General features: G+C 35.1%; 1 long non-coding RNA gene across 1 annotated transcript; it reads right to left on the reverse strand.

Annotated features, from left to right (window-relative positions):
* Positions 1 to 3,379: 3,379 nt before the first annotated feature.
* On the reverse strand, positions 3,380 to 19,777 carry LOC136034904 (uncharacterized). The gene is made up of 3 exons (XR_010619285.1): positions 19,463 to 19,777; positions 17,501 to 17,612; positions 3,380 to 3,663 (listed from the first exon to the last, which is right to left on the reverse strand). It is a non-coding gene; the product is annotated as an uncharacterized LOC136034904 (long non-coding RNA).
* Positions 19,778 to 23,523: the final 3,746 nt, after the last annotated feature.

Raw genomic sequence — 23,523 nt, forward strand, 5'->3', positions numbered from 1 at the left:
AATGCGAATATCACTATAAAAAGCACAAGGTCTTATATTCTTTTTCAATGATTTTTTTTTTCATTCGGGAAATTGAATTCACTGTATTCTTGCTCTTCAAGAATTTCATTTCTGTTCTATTTGCAGACACAGAGTTTGTATTCATTTTTACTTTTGAGAGTTTTAAAACAGGAGAATATAATCTCGAACTAATAGATTTTAGGAATTAAAACCCTTTGAACATCAGGAGAAAAAATTGACCTGACCAAATTTGGAGAAAAAGGAGGCATAGAACATATTTCAATTTTACCATTAACTGGGCTCACATTTTTACTTAATAATTGAATAATAAAAAACAAGTTTTTTTAAATAAAAGTAAGGAGCAACATTAAAACTTAAAACGAACAGAAATTACTCCGTATATGAAAGGGGCTTTTCCTCCTCAACGCCCGCTCTTTACGCTAAAGTTCGACTCTTTCTCTTAACTCTATTTTTAAAACAGTAAGAAACTTTAGCATAAAGAGCGGGGCGTTGAGGAGAAAAAGGTTTCAAAGGTTTAGGTTTCAAAAGGATAAGGATAAGGTTTCAAAGGCAGTAGATTTGGAAAAATATTAACACATATTATGAAGCGTAATGGACTTCTATTTTTCTTGTTTTTCTTATGTTAAAAATAAGCATGGATTAATTTTAAAAAAGTATCTGCTGAAAGTAAAGATAAATTTTGCGCTTAAAACGAGCAACAGTTTTAAAGCTACTTAATAAATTTATAGTTTTTTTTCCAAATTATTCCCAAACCGAGCATTGCACTCAAGGCCAAAGGCCCTGAATCAGGAAGTCGGTACATGCGCAATCCAGACCATTGGTCAGCCTACGAAATTTTTCTAAAAGTAATAAATTATATTTGTCCTCAAATTATTGGGCGGAGACTACCCCCTCTCCAGCGACACCACTGGCAACAAGTATACAAATCTATAGTAAGATTTCTCAGAAATTCCGATTTCGCGTTTCTACCTTTCATCATTCATTAGCCATTATGTAAAAAGAAGGTAAAGGATACGGCATTAGACTTTACAGTCCGTACCGGCGGTGCTGATCTCCGTTTCTTGGCCCTTCAGCCAGGAAGTGCAATGGGGGGTTGGGGGCCAGCCATCCTGTGCTTTCGCACACCCTTCCTGTTTACCTTCCCCAGATTTCTCCAGGTACCCATTTAGAGCTGGGTCGACTCTGGCTAAGCTTACAGAGTCACACCACTGACCCCCGTCCCAAACTGAAGAATTGGGTACACTGGGATTCGAACCCGCGTCCTCTCAGACAAGGGATCCCGAATCCAGGTTAGAGTCGACCATTTCATCCAGGTGAAATTAGACATTATGACACATAAATGACGGTTAACCTAATAAATATTTGCCTGCACGGGTGGGTGTTTATTTGTTTTGTTTTTTTTCCCAGGAGTGATCTTATTGACCCAGTGGTCCTGGAATTTCGCAATGGGCTCATTTTAACGTAAATTAAAAGTTCTAGTGCCCCTTTTAAGTGACCAAAAAATTGGAGGGCACCTAGGCGCCCTCCCACGCTCATTTTTTGCCGAAGTCAACGGATCAAAGTTTTGAAATAGCCAGTTTGTTCAACACAGTCGAAAAACATGATAATTATGTCTTTGGGGACAACTCGCTTCCCCACAGTCCCCGGGGGAGGGGCTGCAAGTTATAAACTTTGACCAGTGTTTACATACAATAATGGTTATTGGGAAGTGTACAGAAGTTTTCAGGGGGATTTTTTGGTCTAGAGGGGAGGGGATTAGGGGAGAGAGCTATGTGGAACGATTTTTCATCGGAGGAATTTTTCATGGGGGAAGAGAAGTTCCATGAAGGGGGTACAGGATTTTCTAGCATTATTTAAAAACAAAAACAATGAAAAAATAAATAGAAAGTTTTTTTCAACTGAAATTAAGGAGAAGGATTAAAACTTAAAACGAACAGAAATTATTACGCATATGAGGGGCTCATCTCCTCCTAAATACCTCGCTCTTCACGCTAAAGTACTTTTAGTAATTTCAACTATTTATTCTACAGCCTTTGCGATTCTGGGGTATTTCTTAAAGAACTGGGAAAAATTTAAGCTTTAGTGTAAAAAGTGAGGTATTAACAAGGGGGCAAACCCCAAAATATACGTAATAAAAACTTATGAATATATAAGTTCGCTACATAAGTTTATTTTTAAGGTAGGTATATTTTTTACTAATAAATTTTTTACTAATAAAATTATTCATGTGCGGTGAGCAAAAATTAAAACATGCGTTAATTCAAAAATATTCAGAAATTGAGTTAAAAAAACATGTTTTTTTAACTACAAGTAAGGTGCGACATTAAAACTTAAAACGAACAGAAATTGTACCGTATATGAAAGGGATTGTTTCCTCATCAACGCCTCGCTCTTTACGCTAAAGTTCTTTATTGTTTTAAAAAGTAGAGTTGTGACAAAGAGTCAAACTTTAGTTTAAAGAGCGAGGCGTTGAGGAGTTGACAGTCTTTTTTATATACGGAATAATTTCAGTTCGTTTTAAGTTTTAATTGTCGCTCCTTACTTGCAGTTAAAATTAACTTGTTTTTTTAAATTTAATCACTGTAAAGGGCTGAATTCAAACAAGACTCTGTCTTTTTAGATATGACGCTGCCATCCATAGGAACGTGGCTTAATATTTAACTTAATAATCACAAATGCTAATTCTAACTTTCATAATGTATATTTCTTACCTTGAAACAACACTTTAATTGCCCCTAAGCACAACAATCGACTACCTGAAGCAAAGTTTTCATTTTTAGTTTTTCTAGAAAAACCGAACAGCCAAATCAACAACTAATACTACAAGAAAACTTCTCTTTTTTTAATTTAGCACAGAAAAAATTGGTTTCTGAAAGGCGCATTTGTTTAGCGTTTTATTTGGAAACCACCAAGTGAAGAAGCAAGTGTTGCAATGTGGTAAGGACAAATTTTGTATGAGGACATTTGTGTTTGTAAGGACAATTGTAAAGAGACAAGCAGACGACAAAATTTCAAATAAAAACTTTTCTACAGATATCCTTTCAGAGGAAATAATGTATCTTTTTGCATGCAGACATGACAAAAGGCTGTCTCTCGTTCATCAAATTGTCTGTCGTATACTTTCAGTTTGGCATTGAGGTCTAGCAAAAATTAAATATTTTATATGTTTGATAGAACTTACATAAACCCATGATTAAAATTACAAGGCTAAGATCTGTTGTGCTATATAGACAATCTAAGGTTATATATATCAACAGGTCAAAGAAGCTTATGTACTACAACACATAAGTTTCTTCAACATGATCTGAACTAGCAATAACTTCTCCAACGCAAGCCGAATTAAAATTATAAAACAGCATAGTTTATTAAAAATAGTTGTTTTTCTGAAAATGAAAAACAAACCTTCATACAAAAACCCTTGCAAATGGTCTAACAAGGATAGACTGAGTATGAGAATCTGGATTTAGTCACTCCTGGGAAATGATCGTTAGTACCAGTGGTGTCCTCTTCTGTGCCTCTACACCGGAAAGGAAGTCCTCCCTGTTAACCTCTTATTTATGTCATAGTGAGCCTACTATAAGTTAACCTGACCAGAACTAGGACTGCAAATAGCGGTGTAAGACGATCTTGAAGAGTCGTGCCCTGAAAGAAATTATGGTTTAGTTAATGATGCATCACTGCCCTGGATTTAAAGCAATGGATATTTCTTCTGAGTTATATTTCTTTTAGTTGGCTTTCTTGTCTGTTTAGCTTTTCCCTTGCTGTTAAGCATATTTTGGATTGCCTCACCGTCGTAGTTTAATATTTCTGAGTTTGACTATTTACTCATAATGGTACTATTGATAAGAATTCCAAGATTGATTAGTGGTTATAGCATAGCCAGCACAGAAATCATAGTTACAAATGATTAAAAAACAATAAACAAAATTAAAGGTTGCCCATGGCTTAGGAATCTTATTTTATTTATTTTTCACTTTTCAACATTTCTTTTCTTGCCTTGTATTAGGTCAAATTTTCTTATGTTACCGTAATTATTTTCAAGTATAACTGTTCATTTCCACGTATGTTTTTTTTTTTTTTTCCTTTCCTATATTTTCTCAGACACGTTTTCAATTCAGTAAAATCAAATAAAATAATGTGTCAGGGGAAATCGGCCAAGAAATTATTTTTACTCGTCGCCAACTGCCGTTGATTGGAGCGCATCGACAAAGGCTGAAAAATGCGTAATGACTAAAATGGGCTCAGACATGCATGAAGTCGGTGTTCAACTTCAAGTCGTGGGGACTGCTTACTGTCCGGTGGCAAGCAGCATAATCGCTTCGTGTAGACTTGAGAAGAGGTTATTGGTCTCCAGCCTGGTCGTGTGGGAGAGTTGCCCCTCCACCTGAAATGTTTGTCCGACTCGCAAAAATGAATATAAACAAATTTTCTATGTACTTTTGTATCCTATTAGTGAGGTAGGAAGGATAGGGTATACAAACAGCAAATAGAGTTTGTGATGAATAAGAAAACGTTTAATTCCCTTTTTTATCTTGCCAAGATGCTAAAACTAGAAGCCTAGTTGCAAAATTTATTATAGAAAAGTCCACGGCATTTGCAGGAAAGACGTTCAGTCCCCTCTCCCATACTTCGGTCTATAATAGGCATTACAGTTGTACTGCCTAATTAAAGAGCAAGCTCTGTGTATTATTATTATTTTATTATGAGTCCCCAAAAATTACTATAATTTTGATGTATATTCATTTGTTGCTATCAAAACTCTTTTATTAGAGTTCTTGCTACTAGTAGCACGAGCTACTCCTTATTACAATATGCTGTCACGAACTGTCTAATATATAAAAAATAAAAATAAAACCATACATCTATTCAAATTCGATAAAACACAATTCATGGTAACACTTCCCCTCCCCCTGCTTCTGTGAACTTCCCGGGTAACGCCCAAGATGCCACCCTTCTCTCCATCTTTTGTACCAGTAATCATATGAATGCAAACTTTTATTTTGCTATAAAAAAAAAATCCGTAATTAGAAGGGATCTATTATTCCCGAGTCCCTTTTTTCAGCCTTAATCCAAATGAGGGGAGGCTAGAGATTAATTAATACACCCTATTCCCAAGATCTTCGTCTAATTTCACCTGAAGTATCCCATGAAGTTGTAAAATTTAGGTGTCAAAATTCATTTTTTGGACACCCCCCCCCCCTCACATGCAAAAGGACCATAAGCCCTTTTACATAGTAGCTTATGCGCAATTATACATCACCATGCATAATTCTATTAAACATCAAGCGATTTTCAAACCATGCTAGGAAATCCCCTTCCTTACCCCTTCCTGGTGTAAAATTCCCCCCTGATAAATTTCCATTTGAAAATACCCCGGAAAATTTCCTCGCCACAGAAAATATCCCTCGTGGAAACTCCCTCCCCCCGTAGAAAACACTCCACAAAGAATGTCCGTATATATTTTACAATAATAAATACTATATTTGAATAATGGGTAAATTGTGTAACTTAATGCCCTTTCCCCAGGGACTATGGGGGTCATGTTGTTCCCAAAGGCATAGTTATTGTACTTTTCAACTATGCCGAATCAAATGGCTCTCTCAAAATTTTGATTGGATGTCTTTGGGGACAAAATTGGCGTTGGAGGGGAGCTATCCTGTCCAATCCTGTTCGTCACTCAAAGAGGGCACTAGAAACTTAAAATTTGATCAAATGTACTCTGTCTCGATCTTCTAGGATTACGTGTTTGGTACGGTCATCCATGGGGAAAAAAATGAATAAACACGCATCTGTGATCTTTTTTCTTAAAAAAAAAGAAAAGAAAAAAAATCCACACTTTTGTATATAAGAGCTAGAAACTACTACGTTAAGATTTCGTGATATGCTGAATCTGATTGTATAATTTTCATTAAGATCATTTAACTTCTTGGGCTATGTTTACTACCTTTTTTGAAAATTAGACAGATGCTCTTGGACTTGTAATTTTTGATGAAAAACCTATTGTACCCTATATATTTGGATTCAGCATATAAATTCAATTCTTTGGATGCATCCATTGTTACTAAAATTCTGTTTTTTAGAGTTTCTGTTACTACTGAGCCAAGTCGCTCCCTGTTTACATCTACCACAAACTTAGCTCTATGAAGCTTAACCGTTGGTTTTCCGGTATAACTTAACCGTCTATATTAACTATTATTTTTTTGTTTGTTTTTTATGAAATTAACTCTTTAAAAACAAATGCACCACTGCACTACATTGCTTCTAATTGCACTGCATTGCCTCAATGCACTGCATTGCCTCTAAACTCTAAAACTCACTATACAGTTTTCCGACAATTTTAACTTGACTGGCAATCTCAAAATTTTTGATAGTAATTTGACCTTTTTTGGGGCAAAATTATAGTTTTATGCCAAAAATAGGAGAAAACACAACCTTGGTGTGATACGATCTTTTTGGATGCTTAAAAAGGCCACCAAAACTTTTAATTTCAGTTCTAATGAGACATCTCCCGATTTTCTAGAAACACGACCGACATGACCCTTGGAAAAAAAACAAAAAACAAATAAACACGCATCCGTAATCTTCCTTCTCGAATTCCACATTTTTATAGGTTGGAGCTTTTAACCTCTGTAATAGGGTTCTCTAATGTGTTGAATTCTGTGGTGTAATTTTCAACGAGGTCACCTAGCTCCCTGTTTTCTCTCTTTTTCAGATATCAAGCAAATTTTATCAAGTTCGTAGCTTTTCATGTGTTACTTTAAACTTGATTGATTTTTTATATGTGAATTCATCATAAAATAGGATTCTTTTGATGCATATATTGTTGTCAGAACTTTTCTTTTTTAAATTTCGGTTACTATTAGCCCAAGTCCCTCCTTACTTGCAGTTAAGTTGGAAATTGTTGTTCATCAAAGATTGTTTGAAAAGCCGTCATTTGACATTTTCCCAATAAAGTTAGATTGACGACCTTCAAAAAAGCAAGTTCTGTCAATTAGTCCAAATTGTTTTTATTTACCTTATTTATCCTCTCTTAAAAAAAAGTATTTAATAAAAAAAAACTTTTTTTCATTCGTAGGAACAGTTGAATATTTGAGCTCTTGTAATCAAATTTTATTTACCGTGTGTTGAATATAAAAAAAAATACAGGTTCTTCCAAATTAAATAGAAAAACAAGATTTTTCAAATGAAAGTAAACAGCGACACTAAAATAAACATGAATTATTCCTTATATGAGGGTGTGAGCCACTTCCTCAACCCCTCGCTCTTTGTCCTAAAGTCTTTTTGTGCTTTATTAAATGCATTTGTGAGGGCAGCAAAAATAGCTAACTGGTATTTGCAAGCGTTTTATCTCATTGTCTTTCAAAATACTTGAAGTAAAACTTCTATTGTTTAAACCAAGTGTATATTACTTACTTACTTACTTAAGTCTCCTGCCGGGTGCTGCTCGGTGGAGGAGAGTGACTTCCTCTGCCTCCTCCATCCGCTTCGGTTCATGACGAGTATTTGCTCTTCGCCCTGTCTGATGTTTGCCATCGTCAAGAACTCAGACTGGCTGTCGGATCAACGTTCCTTGGGTCGGCCGTGAGGTCACTTCCAACCGGCTTTGATAGGGTCGAAGTCGCAGATCGTCTTTGTGGGTAGATGTGGTAGTATTCGAAGCAGGTGCCCGAACCATCGTAAGGTTCACTTGGCTGCTTGAGTCGAAAACCAAGACTGCTTCGTGAGCTGCAGAAACTTCTTATTGCTGACAAAGTCAGACCATCGTAGGCCCTCGATCCTCCTCAGGCTCTTCGCATAAAGTACATCGATTATCTTGAGGGTTGCAGCTGATGCTTACCATGTCTCAGCTCTGTAAAGTATCACAGAGTCGACTAGAGCGTTGAAGATCCGTAGTCTCGTTGTACGACTGATATTCTGTTTTCGCCAGAGGTGACGGATTCAGTCTGCCCATGACAGATGACGCTTTGGATAATCTTGCTTGCAGCTCGGGGAGAAGCGAGCCATCGGAAGAAATTATGGAGCCCAGGTAGGTTAAGTCTAATTAGGTAGGTAAAGCATATTAATAAGCTTTATTTTTAATGCATTGTGGTAAATACTTGTCAACCCATTCAAAAAGCTCTATTATAACCCTTTGGCCCCCATCCCTATAAAAGCCCTCCCCCGCACACACAGAGACTCGCTGGTCCTAATGATAATAGATGATGAACAATTATGGACCGCCATATATAATTACGAAACTTCAGATGAATCAACTCATTTGTATGAAACTTAAAAATGATTGTCAATATTAACCATTTATTTTGGCTAAACTATGTACACCCTTTAAGAGTTAAACAAAAAAACAAGTTTTTTTTAAATGAAAGTAAGAAGCGACATTAAAACTTAAAACGAACAAAAATTACTCCGTATATGAAAGGGGCTTTTCTTCCTCAATGCCCCGCTCTTTACGCTAAAGTTTGACTCTTTCTCTTAACTCTACATTTTAAAACAGTAAAAAACTTTAGCGTAAAGAGCGGGGCGTTGAGGAGGAAAAGCCCCTTTCATATACGGAGTAATTTTTGTTTGTTTTAAGTTTTAATGTCGCTTCTTACTTTCATATAAAAAAAACTTTTTTTTGTTTAATTTCTGGACGTTTTTTAATTAATACATTTTTTTTATCTTGGCTCTCCACGCATAAATAATTAAAACGAAATGTGCATATTAATTTTTTTTGGGCTAAATGACTTTTCATAGTTCTAATCGGAAGATTTTGAATAAAAGGAGCGAGAGAGGAAGCCTAGTTGCCCTCCAATTTTTGATTACTTAAAAAGGCAACTATAACTTTTAATTTTTTACGAACATTTTCATAAGTAAAAAATATACGTAACTTACGAATTAACTTACTTAGCGAACTTCTATATTCGTATGTTTTTATTGCGTATATGAGGGGGCTCACCTCTCGTCGATACCTCGCTCTTTACACTAAAGCTTAAATTTTGTCCCAATTCCTTAAGAATGACCCCTGAATCACAAAGGCCGTAGAATAAATAGTTGAAATTACTTAAAATACTTTAGCGTAAAGAGCGAGGTATTACAAGGAGGTAAACCCCTCACATGCGTAATAATTTCTGTTCGTTTTAAATTTTAATGCTGCTCCTCACTTTCAGTAGAAAAAACTTTTCATATTTATTTTTTCATTGTTTTTTTTTAATAATGCTAGAAAATCCTGCGCCCCCTCCACTGAAAGTCTCTTCCCCAATAAAATGTTCCTCCATTGAAAGATCCCCCCACATAACCCCCCTTCAACTCTCCCCCCAAACCAAAAAAAAACCTGAAAACGTCTGTACACTTCTCAGTAACCATTACTATATGTAAACACAGGTCAAAGTTTGTAACTTGCAGCCCCTCCCACGGCGACTGCGGGGGAGTAAGTCGTCCCCAAAGACATAATTATTAGGTTTTTCGACTATGTTGACTAAAATGGCTATCTCAAAATTTTTATCCGGGGACTTTGTGGAAAATATGAGCGTGGGAGGGGGCCTAGGTGACTAAAAAGGGCACTAGAACTTTTAATTTCCGTTAGAATGAGCCCTTTTGCGACATTCTAGGACCACTGAATCGATACGATCACCCTGGGAAAAAAAAAATAAAAATAAACACGCATCCGTGATTTGTCTTCTGGCAAAAAATGCGAAATTCCACATTTTTGTAGATAGGAGCTTGAAACTTCTACAGTAAGGTGCTCTGACACGCTGAATCTGATGGTGTGATTTTAGTTAAGATCGTATGACTTTTAGGGGGTATTTCCCCCTATTTTCTAAAATGAGGCAAATCTTCTCAGGCTCGTAACTTTTGACGGGTAAGACTAATCTTGCAGCATTAAAATGCGATTCTTTTGATGTAACTATTGGCATAAAAATTCCATTTTTTAAAGTTTTGGTCACTATTGAGCCGGGTCGCTCCTTACTACAGTTCGTTACCACGAACTGTTTGACAAATGCACCATCGCGCAGTATTATGGCCTTTGAAACTGGGAAGCTCAATGCATATTTTTGAGGACATATCTACGACCATCCTTCACAGTGTAAACTACTAAATTTCAAATTTTTGTTGATAGGGACTTTAAATTTCTATTCTGTGATGGGACCAATGTTTTTTTTTTCCTGGAAACCGCCTGCCATCAGAAAATTCTCCTCGAGAAAAATTCTTCATGGAAAATTCCCCCGCAATCCCCTTACCAATAAAAATTCAACTATTCGCATAATTGAGCTGTCGCCAATATAGGCACCTTCAAAATAGGCACCTCCAAATATCAATCAAATGCCCTAAGGGGTAACGAAAGAACCAACCACACATCAAAAACGGTTCGAAGACAGGGGCTGGTAGGTCTCCAGTCGGTTCCGACTTTAAAAAGAAAACAAGAACTCTCAATTTTTGATTAAATGAGGAGCCTTAGAAATTTTAACGACCACGAGGGAGAGGTCTAAGATGAGGAGGAGACAACCCCCCTCCTCTACGTATTAAATTCTGATCGTTTTGTGGTTAAATGTTACTCTTTACTTTCATAATAACGCCAAAGACCAGAAATACGCTTGGAACTCAAGAGAGATTATAAATCAATTTCTACCTCTACCTCCCTTTCCTTTGAAATAATTATGTATTTATCTGAAGGCTCAATGAGAGCTATGAGGTTTTTGCATAAAAATACACCCCTTGAGGCACCTTCCCCTCTTCCTACCAAGCAATCTGAGAACTCTACTACCAACTACCAAGTAATCAGAGAACCCCACTGTAGAGGTTTTTAGCTCTCATCTACAAAACTTTTAAATGTTGTATTTCCCTAAGGATGATCACATCAAACCAAGGATCCTAGAAAATTTGGAGAGGGTTCATTTCAACAAAAGTTTAAAGTTTAAGTGTTACGTTAAGTAATCAGACAGAATGAAGGGGAACTAGCTCCTTTCCCATGTCCTCTTTTCCCCAAAACACATCCGAATGAAATTTTGAGATAATATCTTGGTTAATCATAGAGACGTCCAATAAATATGTCGGGAAAGGAGGCTGGTTGAACACCAATCCCTTTTGATTCTTAAAAAGGGTACTAGAACTTCCGATTTCTAATCGAATGGGCACCTTCCAAAGTCTACACGCCCATCTCTTTCATATGAAGTGCCTCTGATAAAAAAAAAATAATAATACATGCGGTTCAATTTTACACGCTGGGTAATTTTCAGGGGGGAAGTATCAGAGAGAATTTTCCAATGGGAAACATCTAGCACCTTCTCTAAGATGCAGAAGATGATGGTCCAATTTTCATCAAAATGGCTTTACTTTTCCTGGTTTTCCAATTTTACTTTTTACTTTTCCAATTTTACTTTTACACTTTTACAATTACTTACTAATTGTAAAACACTTACTTTTACAATTTTACTTTTCCAATTTTCAAAAATTAGACATATTTTAAAATAACTTTAGAAGGATAACTTTAAATCTGAATAATATTATGTATCTAAAATCACTCTAAAAATTCAACTGCTTTGATGCTATTATTGCGATCAAAACCTCTTTTTTTTTAGTTTCGGTTATTATTAGCAGGAGTCCCTCCTTACTTGCATTCTGTTACCATGAACTGTTTCATTATTACCTCTTAATAACTGTCATCTCAAAATGTATTAGATAGTAATTTTTTATCCTCCCATAAAATATCTGCAATATAACATAACATCTTTTGAGTTACACCAGCTAAGTCAGTTCATTGCTTAATTCAACTTGAACGTTAACATGTTCGTGTTATACATCACATACTAAATCTAAAGAATGCATCACGTTTTTACTTTTTCTTACAGATTTTCATCCTTGCCACAGTTAAATATGGAACTGAATAGCCTGACAGCCAGCTCACAGTAAATAAAAACATAATTGCATACATATCCATTTTACATGTTAGACTCCATTTTGCATATTACCACAATTACTAATATTTCAAATCCGCTCAGGAATGGCCGTTAAAGACAATTGATCACTCGAAGAACAACGGACATTCTTAGCTAAACTGTCAAAAGTAATAAAACACCAAGAAAAAATTAGCAAGAAAGTATTACTCCATTAAGGTTTAAACTAAACAATTGCTCACCACCCGCCCCCTTTCCAGTTTAATTTTTAAACATAGTACAATTTAATGTAAAAAAAAACAACACCAAAATACCAATCTCAAATAAATACTCAATAGGATGTCAAACGTAACATTGAATATTACATCATTTTTACGTAATTCATTCTTGTTCATGTGGATATGTAATTCCCATAGCTTTTTTTTAGATATTTACATCAACGGAATAATGCAAATTAAGTTTGATTTTCACATATTTGATTTTGCTTGAGTGATTAATTTTGAGTTCCTGGGATTGATCACCAAGATGTCATATTAAAAATCAGGGAATACTTAGGTTACAGGGTACTCTATGTGAGGGATAGGAAAAAAAATGTATTTACATGTTTCCACTGTTTAGAATTGGTGTTTTTGCTCCTTTTTTTTGTACCGTTTATCGTTCGGTTCCGTTTGCTCAGAAGTAACCTTTTGATGACCTGAGAACTTTAATGCATTACCAAATATAGCAACAGATGATTTTCAAAACCTTTGAAAAAAATATCTATTTGATAACAATGAGCATGTCAAAAGAATCCCATTTGTTTTTGCAATGATTCCAGATATTTATAAAGTAAAAAAAAAGTTTTTTAACTGAAAGTAAGGATCAACATTAAAACTTAAAACGAACAGAAATCGTTATGCATTTGGTGGGGGTTGCCCATATCTCAACACCTCACTCTTTACGCAAAAGTGTTTTAGTACTTTTAAAAAAGTTTCTTGCTGTTTTAATTAAACGGCCCTTGTGTTTCAGAAGTTGCTCCTTAAGGAATTGAGACAAAATTCAAACTTTAGAGTAAAAAGTGAGGTATGAAGAGAGGCAACCCCCTTTATACACGAAATGATGTCTGTTTGTTTTAAGTTTTAAAGTTGCTCCTTTTTTTCAGTTGAAAAAACTTGTTTGTTTTCCTTAATTTAATTTCTAATCGTTTTTTAAATAATACCAGGAAATCTGGCACCACCTCCACGGAGAAATCCCTTTCCCACGTGAATATCTTCCAGCCAATTGAATCCCGGTGAAAATTTATCCAGGACAATTACCCTTAACAGCTCCACGCACAAAACTGAGATGGAAAAGAGAAACCGAGATATATAAAAAAATATATATATAAAGCAATTCAGGCAAATTCCCCCAGTGTAAATTTTCCTCTGACAAGCTCATACCCTGGAAACTTCCTTCCCCCATGATAAGTTCTCCCGTGGAAAAACCCCCAGCGGAAAATTCGTTCTTCGAAACCCGAAAATGTCTGCATACTTCCCAATAAAAAATACTCTGTGTAAACAATAGGTAAATTATAACTTACAGACCTTTCCCTTGGGGCTGTGGGGGATCATGTTATACCCGAAGATATAGTTATTGGGCCTTTCAACTATGATGAATAAAATAGTTATTTCAAAATTTTAATCGGACTATTTTGGGAGAAAAGGGGCAGGGGAGGGTGCCTAGCTACCCTCCAATTTTTTTAGTAGCTTAAAAATGGCACTAGAACTTTTGATTTCCATTCGAATGAGCCCTCTCTCGATACTCTTGGACCACTGAGTTAATACGATCTGGGGAAAAAATACGACCCCTGGGGAAAAACCAACAAATAATCGCGTATCCTTAATCTTTCTTCCGAAAAATAGAATATTCCGTATTTTGGGGGATATGAGGTAGAAAGCTCTGGAATAAAGGTTCTCTGATATGCTGAACCTGACGGTGATTTTTGTGAGGATTCTTCAACTTTTAGAGAGTGTTCCCTCCCCTTTTGAAAAATCAGGCAAATTTGTCAGGCTCGTAACCTTAGATATGTAACATTAAACTTAATGAAACTTATATATTTAGAATCAGCATAATAAGCCTATTATTTTCTATCAAAGCTGTGTTTCTAGTACTATTGAGCCGCGTTGCTCCTTACTTACAGTTCGTTATCACAAACTGTTTGATAATTTACGTATATGTGGAGGGGGTTGCCCCTTCCTTAACACCTCTATCTTCACGCTGAAGTTTTTTGGAAGTTTTAAAAAAGTTACTTATTGTTCTAATTGTTCTAACTTTAGCGCAAATAGGGAGGTGTTGAGAGGAGGGCTACCACCCTCATACACGTAATAGTTTCTTTTCGTCTTAAGTCTTAATGCAGCTCTTTACTTTTAGTAAAAAAAATTCTTTTTTTTTATTTAATTACTGATCATTTTTTAAATAATGACAGGAGATTGGCTCCACCTCCACGGAAAAAATCCCCCCAAGGAAATATCCCCTGGATGATTCATTCCTATTGAAAATTTACCCCGGATAATTACCCTTAACACCTCCAGGCGTAAAATTGAGTCGGTAAGGAGAAAGCAAGACCTATAAAGAAATTTCGTATAGGAATTCTGGAAAATTCCTCTAGTGCACAATTTCTTCTTAAGAGTTTACCCCCTGAAAACTTCCCTCTCTTTGTAAAATTTTCCCGTGCAAAGTCTTCCCAGCAAATAATTTGTTCTCCTCTCCCCATCCGAAAAAAAATATTCTTATTTCCCAATAGCAAATACTATACGTAAATAATGAGCAAATTTTATAGCTTAAAGACCTTTCCCCAGGGGCTTTGAGGGGTCATATTATCTCCAAAGATACTTTTATTAGACTTTTCAACTATGTTGAACAAAATAGCAGTCTCAGAATTTTGATCAGGGGATTTTGGAGAAAAAGTGACGTGGTAGGAGGGCTAGATGTCCTTTAATATTTTGGGGCACTTAAAAAGAGAACTAGAACTTTTAATTTCCGTTAGAACTAGCCATCTCCCGATTTTCTGGGCTCTTTGGGTCGAAACGACCCCCCACGGAAAAAAAACACACAAAAAAACAACAATAATAAAACAAATAAACATGCATCCGTGACCTTTCTGGCAAAAAATACAAAATTCCACATTTTTGCAGAGGAAACCTCTACAGTGGGGGTTCTCTGATATGCTAAATCTGATGGTTTAGTTTTTATTAAGATCATGTGACTTTTGGGGGGTCTTTCCCCCTTTTCTTTAAAATCAGGCAAACTTTCTTAGACTCGTAATCTTTGATGGATAAGACTTAAAACTTAATAAACATTTAAAATCAGCGTAAGAATCCAATTCCTTTGATATATCCAAAGGTATCAAAATTGCGTTTCTTAGAGTTTCGGTTACTATTGACCCGGGTCGCTCCTTACTTACAGCTCGTTACTACGAACTGTTTGAAAATCCATTAGACTTAAAACTACCTATAGAAAACTACGAGCCTAAGAAAATTGCGCAGCTGAAGAAACAGGGTAGGAACACCCCTTAAGAGGAATGCAATTTGATGAAAATTGTAGCTTCATATTCAGTATGGCAAAAAGACATTTTGCAGGGGTTTCAAGCTCTTATGTCAAAAACGCAAAATTTCACATGTTTTTTCGAGAAATTTGCTGTTTGTTTGTTGTTGTTGTTTTTTTTTATCAGGTTTGACTTATCCAAACTAGGGGGTCATAGAATACCGGAATTTGGCATATTTGAACGAAAATTAAAAGTTCCAGTGCCCATTCTAAGTAAAACTGGGCTTATCAAGAGAGGGATTATTTGAACAAAATTAGAAGTTCTAGTGTCGTTTCTGAGTAAAAAAAAGAGATTGTACCAAGAAAGAGCTGATTTTTTCCATTTTGAGCTGTGAGTAAATTTTTTTCTTTTGCGACTGTTTTGATATAGTCAATTAGCTTTGACCCTTTAAAAAAAACTGTATAAGTTCACTCCTGGTTTTGGAATTTATGCTGTAACATAGTGCCGCAATCGCCAATAAACATAGTAAAGAAAAAAAAACAAGTTTTTTTCAACCGAAAGTAAGGAGCCACATTAAAATTCAAAACGAACAAAAATTATTCCTAATATAAAGGGATGCCCCCTCCTCAATACCTTGCTCTTTACCTTAAAACTGTTAGCACTTTTAAAAAGCTTCCTATTCTAGTTAAACGTTCCCTGTGTTTCAGTAGCCGTTCTTAAAAATTGGGACAAACAGTCAAACTTTTGCGTAAAGACTGCGTAAAAAAAAAAACTTTAGCGTCAACTATACTGCGTAAAGACTTTAGGCTATCTCAAAGTTTTGATCAGATAGCTTTGGGGAATAAACGGGCGTTGGGGGACAGTTACCCTCAAATCTTTTTTGTCAATTAAAAAGTGCACAACTACAACTACTAATAGCTCACTGCAGCACCAAGCCGCCAGAGTCCAACACAGCTACGCACGCTCCTCCTCCAACCTCATCTATTCAAGGCTCATCACACCCTTCTCTCTTTACACCCTTCCAGGATATTCCCTTTTCCTTTAAATCTTTATTCATGACATCCTCCCAACCCAGACGAGGACGACCTGCTTTCCGTGTAGCCCCAGACGGTTGGCCAAAAAGGACAATCTTCGGTAATCTGTCATCCTTCGTCTGCAGAACGTGGCCTAGCCATCTCAACCTTTCTTTCATTATATCCCTCGACAGCGGGATTGAACCACATTTTTCGTACAAGCTACTGTTTGAAATACGGTCAGTCAGCCGGGTACCCAGAACAATCCGTACTCAATTTCTCTGGAAAACATCTAGTAAATGTTTGTCCACTTTTCGGCGCGCCCATGCTTCAGAGCCATATTTGAACACTGTGATCACTGGGCTTTTACTACTGACACTAGATCTTTTAATTTGCGTTCGAATGTGCCCTCCCCCAATGTTCTAGGACCATTATTCCAACACGCTGGTCCTACAGCAATATTCTCTCATATTATGAGTCTAATGGTGTGATTGTCATTAAGATCCCTTGATGTTTTGGAGTTTTTCCCCTTTTCAGAAAGTCGGGCTAGTTTTATCAGGATTGTAACTTTTGATGGGTAACATTAAACTTGATAAATTTTAAATATTCTGAATTAGCATGAAAATTCAATTCTTTTGATGGATTCAGTGTTACCAAGACTCTGTTTTTTAAAGTTTCGGTTATTTTTGAGCCGCATCGCTCCTTAATTACAGTTTATTACCACAAACTATTCGATATACAGACCATACAAAAATGAAGGGCCATAAAATAAAACGTGTATACAGTATTACTAGCGTTCATATAGAATTGCATTACTACATATCAACTTTTATGGTAGGATGGAGGCTCAGTGAGTTTTTTTAGGGGGGAGGGGGGAGGAGTTGCCAGAATTCAACTGAAAAGGGAAAAGAAACTACTTAGAATATATTTACTTCGATCCTTTTAGCTGCATATTGGCTATAAATAAACAGTAGAGCATTTATTACAATCACTTTAAGACAGGGGGATGGGTAGCCTGCTTTTAAAGTCCTTAATTTTGAAACTGGAGCTCTTCCTGACTAGTTTGAAAAAAAATTATGATTTCGAATATTTACCTGATGCTACGTGAAAACAGGAGTTTCAACAACCAGGATTAATATCTTCGGGTTTCGAAGCTTTTTCAGGTTGATCTTTGAAAATTGGGCTGACAACAGGTCGACGATGAAGCTGAGTCGAAAAAAAATAATAAATGTTTAAGTGAAGAAATGATAATATCTCGCGTAGAATTTTAAAGAGAAATCATCGGGTAATAAACTACTAACATAGATTCTCACATAGTCTATACTCAACTAGGAAGAAAAATACAAAAAAATTTACTTTTATAGTCTCAGATGTTATTGAGGTTTCAAGAATTCCTTCCGAATTTCATAACTTAACATTTACTTTTATAGTCTCAGATGTTATTGAGGTTTCAAGAATTCCTTCCGAATTTCATAACTTAATAGATCATAATATTATAAATTCTATCAGAATCTCCCACTGTTTGTACGGTAGTTTTATGAAAATTCCTGCGAAAAAAAATATTTCCCAAAATTCCGATCGCAAAATTCTATTTTCACTCTGATGTGTTTTATAAAATGTTTTTCTAAGAAGGTGGTTCTTGACTTTTGGGTTTTTTTACTACATACTGACGAAGGGTTTCTAAAGTTTTGACTAAGACTCCAAAATTGTAGTTTTGCTTAAAACCGTAGTAGAAAACAAAACAAAAAATTATATTTTGTAATTGTAGTGGATATACTATCATGTTATCAACATTAGTCTACATTATTGCTTTTCCTGATTTACCAATCGTATCACCGATTATAGTTACCAATTGGCATCACCGGCATCAAATATTACAATAATCAGCATTTCCTCAATTACCAATCGGCATCACCGATTCCAGATACATAAAAATGTCTTGATTATCAAAATTAATCCAGCTTCTGCCTCAATTGCAGCCTGATCTAATTACTAATGAACGGACTTAAATTTTACCGGTTGTAAAATTGATTGAGTTTCCAAAGCAACCTGTACTTCTCATGTCCCGCAATTTGTGGAAAACACAATTCCAATAACGGATTTAATTTACGAAAAAAACGCACAAACTATTTTGAAAATCGAAGGAATTATGCAGAAAAATCGCAACCTTATCTAATGGTTCATTCAGGCACATGGGAAAACCAATGAGAAAACCGGTCGGTACGAGGGGAAAAGTGTTCAATCAATAGGTGCAAACCTTTTCATAAAAAGAATACATGCACTCGTACTAAGTTTCTAAGCCAAATTTATTTCATGACAAGTATCTTCTTATTTCATATTAGTTTTATACTAAGCATTACTTGTGTTGGATAAAAACTAATGGTTCTACATAAAAGAAACTTCTACATAGAGCATGTGGAAACTAAGGGTAAATAGGCAATCTATTTATTTTATTAATTCAATGTGAAAAGTCAATGTCAATATGGATCCCCTCCAGTCAATGTGAAGGAGGATGTATCCTTTAGTGTTCTTTCACTTGAAATAAAATGTTTGGATAACTATGTAACATGGATAATAAGGGGAAAATGGGTCCCCTATTTTCCCCATTCCATGTCTCTTTTGTTTTACATTGAAACAATTGAAAAAACAGCAATTTTCACTGAAAAAAACAGAAATAAAAAGCAAAATTGCCTCCACCCTAGACTATGCAATATGGATACTAAGATGAGAATGTGCCCCCTATTGCCCTTTCCCATTGTTTTTGGTTTTACATTGAAAAAAGAACATAATCCCCCCCACACAATTTTGACCCTCTTATGATGTCGTCACTGAAAAAAAACCTTTTTTTGGTCTTTTCATTGAACAAATTGAAAAAAATTCCCCAGCTCTAGATTTAAAAAAAAAATACACCCCCCCCTAAATTCTCATGAGTTGGCACCACTAGTTTTGCGTCAAATTCGGTAAATTTCATCTTTGAAATTTGAAAAAGAAAGCTTCGTTCTAAGTCTAAAGTAATGACCCTGAACTAACCAAACTTACTTATTACATTTACCCACCTTTTAAATTTATATCACTTCACAGTATGTAATCTGATTGCTAAAGGAATTTCTTCCATAACAGTAAAACATAGTAAATTACATCCTCGTGAAAAATACTCCATGTCAGCAATTATACAGAAGCAACGTAACTACAGAGATAAAAATCTGTTTAAAAAAAACTCGCTTAAAATTGACCATCTTCTAAATTATTTCTTCTTTTCAATACCGCCAAAAAGAGTACTAAAAAACAAACTGCAACAAATCCTACCGCACACAGACTATCAAACAAATATATTACCATCATTAAGGATTGGAAAACCGGAATGGCTCAAGATCTGATTATGGAGAATTTAATTCCATAAATATAAATGATTTACTGTAATTCATGGCTAAAATAAATGCATACTAACGATACAGCTGCGGTAATTCAAATAATGTTATGTGATGGCTTTTATCAAATGATAGATAAATAGATCATTGGTGTCAATTACCGAAGATGTATAGGGGGAGGAAGAAAAAAAAATTTTTATGGGATTTTTTATTTTAATTGTTTTCATAAACTAAAAAAAAAAAATGTATCTTTCAACGAAAATACCAAGCAGATGTAATTTCCAAAATCGGTAGGGAGTGAACTAGGGAACAAATATTCCAACAATTGAATTTATATTCAACACTTGAAGTACTGAGGTAGGAGGTATATCCAATTGACGCCAACAACGATTACGTTTTTATTCTTTGAGGATTTTTTTTTTAATTCACTCAACCTAGATTTTCTTATTGCTTATTTAGTCATTTTCTCATGATTCACATGGGAATCATTTTCAAGCTTGAACATCAGCACAACGAAAAGGAATGGAATCCCTGTAGCTCGGGGGCTTGGTTGTTCACTTTTTTCAATTATTTATTTTTATTTATTTTTTATTTATCTAATTACTTTTTTATTTTCTTATTAATGTTTATTTTCATCACCTGTGAGTTTTGGTAAGAAACATTGAATTTGCCAAGTTAGTAAAATTGGCTTACTATCACACAATAAGGGGTCATTCAATATGGGCACCGGCAGGAGGGGGACAGGGGGAGCATGACCCCCCTGGAAATTTGGGACTATAAATTAATTATAAGGAAACTAAAGGAGAGAGAGAAGAACAGGGGAAAACCATGGACAAAATCAGTTTTGCCCCAGTGTTGGCTGCCTGCCAATAAATTTTGACCCTTAATAAAAAAATATAAGTTCTAATTTGTGACTAAGTGACCCTTTCCGGTATTTCGCAAAAAAAATTTTCTATATGATTTGGTTGGATTAACAAAAAAAAATCAAATTCTTCATAGTAATGAATTGTAAGTAAATAACGATCCTTATCAATAACGAAAGTATAAGATCCAAACTGTTGATAACATTCAATTAAAGAATCAGCTTTTTATGGTGATCTTAAATATCTATTTGTTCATTAGTAATTAGTGTAGTTATTAGTACACAAGAAAGTTCGTATAAGCATAGAAAACACAAGGCAAATAACTTAATAAGGAGCGATTTCGGTAAGAAACTTTTGCTTTCATTGCAAGAGCGCCCATGAGCTGATATATGAAGCTAATATTTCATTGATGTTTCCTTTGAACAGAATCCAGGGAATTTCTGTAATTTCTCCCTGAACGGATCCGTTTTTTTGGTTTTATTATCATTTGTTTATTTTTTTTTTTCATCATTTTTTTTACACTGATGATGCATAAAGATGTCAAATATATCTTGGGTTTTTGGTATTCAAAATTAAATTAAAAATACTGAATTAAGAATAGCTGTTTGATATACTTATTTTTAGTTTTAATGGTCTACTTTGAACAAACTTCTTTGATTATGTGTCACTTTTTATAAACACTTAGTTTAAAAGCATTAAATATTTTGGTGTTTGACAACCAAGTTCAAAACTGTCAATACTGTTAGTCCAACACTTCTTGCACAACAGAAATGAATGCTGGGAGTTTATATTTTAGTTTTTGTAAGTAGGCTATTCTTTTGTGTCTGTTTTTGTAATCACTGACTTTTTTCATTTCTACATACTTTTAGTTTAATTGACATACTTCTTTGATTGCCTTTAGAAAAATATTTGTCTCTAAGCTTCATTGAAAAAAAATAGTTTTTTCACTGAAAGTAAGTAACAACATTAAAACTTAAGAGGAACAGAAATTATTAAGTAAATGAGGGGGCTTGTCCCCTCCTCAACACGTCGCTCTTCACGCTAAAGTTTTTTAGCACTTTAAAAGAAGTTACTTATTGTTCTAATTAACGACCCTTGTGTTTCAATAGTCTTTTTTAAAGAACTAGGACAAAATTAAAATTTAACTTAAAGAGCGAAGTTTTGAGGAGAGGGCAACCTCTTCATTTATTTAATAATTTCCGTTAGTTTTAAGTTTAATGTCGCTCCTTACTTTCAGTTGAAAAAAAATTATATCTAATTTCTAATAATTTTTTAAATGACGCCAGCTTATCTGGTTCCATATTCATGGAAAAATCCCTTTCCACACAGAAATATCCTCTGGAAAATCCAATCCTGGCGAAAATTTACCCCGAACAATTACCATTAACATCTCCACGCGTAAAACTGAATCGATAAAGAGAAAGAAAGACATATAAAGAAGTTTCGTATAGGAATTCTGGCAAATTCACCAGTGTAAATTTCCCCTGAAAAATTAACTCCCTGGAAACTTCCCTCTTCATGTACTATTCTCCCCGTGGAATTATGCATACTTCCCTATAACAAATACTGCATGTAAACATTGGGCAAATTTTTTAACATAAAAAACCTTTCCCCAGGGGCTGTAGGGGGGAATTTTATCTCCGAAGAGATTGGCATTGGTCCTCATAAATATGCTAAGAAAAATTGCTATCTAAAAATTCTGGTCAGACGATATTGAAAAAACTAAAATATTATACTGGCATGTTAATAAATTGAAAGGAGTAGTCAATCCAGACTAGTCCCAGTTAAAGATAGAAATGGGGCCACAATTATTGATAAGGAAAAAGTTAAAGAAAGATGGATGGAACATTTTGAGAATGTGCTAAACGGAGATACAGTTGCAGGAAAAGATATAGATGAAAATAAAAAAGTTTGTGATACCTTGGATGTGAAGGAAGATTGTTTAGTGAGGAAGAATTAGCAACAGTACTAAAAGGATTAAAAAATAATAAGGTTCCGGGTGCTGATAGTGTGATAAATGAGTTTCTTAAATATGGTGGCTCTGAGGTTAAGAATAAGCTACTTAAGATTATGAACATGATTTTTGAAAAAGGGGAAGTACCTAATGATCTTAGGAAAACCTTAATTAAACCACTGTATAAGAAAGTTGACAAGAGTGAGTGTCGTAATTATCGAGGCATTAGTCTGGTCTCTGTAGGTAGCAAATTACTTAGTAATACGATACTTTTTAGACTGAGAGATGCTGTAGACAAAGTTTTAAGGGAAGAACAGTGCGGTTTTAGAATTGGTAGAGGATATGTCGACCAAGTTTTCACTCTTAGGTTAATAACTGAGAAGTTGTCAAACACCTTTGGTCCTTAGTTTTGTCGATTATGAGCAAGCTTTCAATTCTGTTGATAGAAGAGCGTTAGCAAAGGTCTTATCCTTATACGGTATACCAGAAAAATACATTAAAATGATTTATGCTATGTACGAGAATAATACTGCTGCGGTTAAGGCAGGAAATGACGTTAGCAACTGGTTTTGTATTAAATCAGGAGTTAAGCAGGGTTGTGTTCAATCCCCTTCATATGAATCATTCTGATGGACTTCGTCTTAAGGAGCACAGGTAAGGCAATTGGAGACCACGGAATCACATGGGGAGGAAAAACGCTCCTGGACAAAGATTATGCTGACGATTTAAGCATATTAAATGAAAGTGTGAGCAAAATGAATGAATTTTTAGAGGCTTTGCGAGTTCAGGGTGCTAGAATAAGGATGAAAAGGTGACGTTGGATAACGAAAAGATTGATAAGGTTGGCAGCTTCACTTACCTTGGTAGTATTATTAGTAAAGACGGTGGGAGCATAGAAGATGTTAAAAGTAGAATAGCTAAGGCTCAGGATG

The sequence above is a fragment of the Artemia franciscana genome, chromosome 13 (genome assembly GCF_032884065.1).
Source record: "Artemia franciscana chromosome 13, ASM3288406v1, whole genome shotgun sequence".
Lineage (NCBI taxonomy): Eukaryota > Metazoa > Arthropoda > Branchiopoda > Anostraca > Artemiidae > Artemia > Artemia franciscana.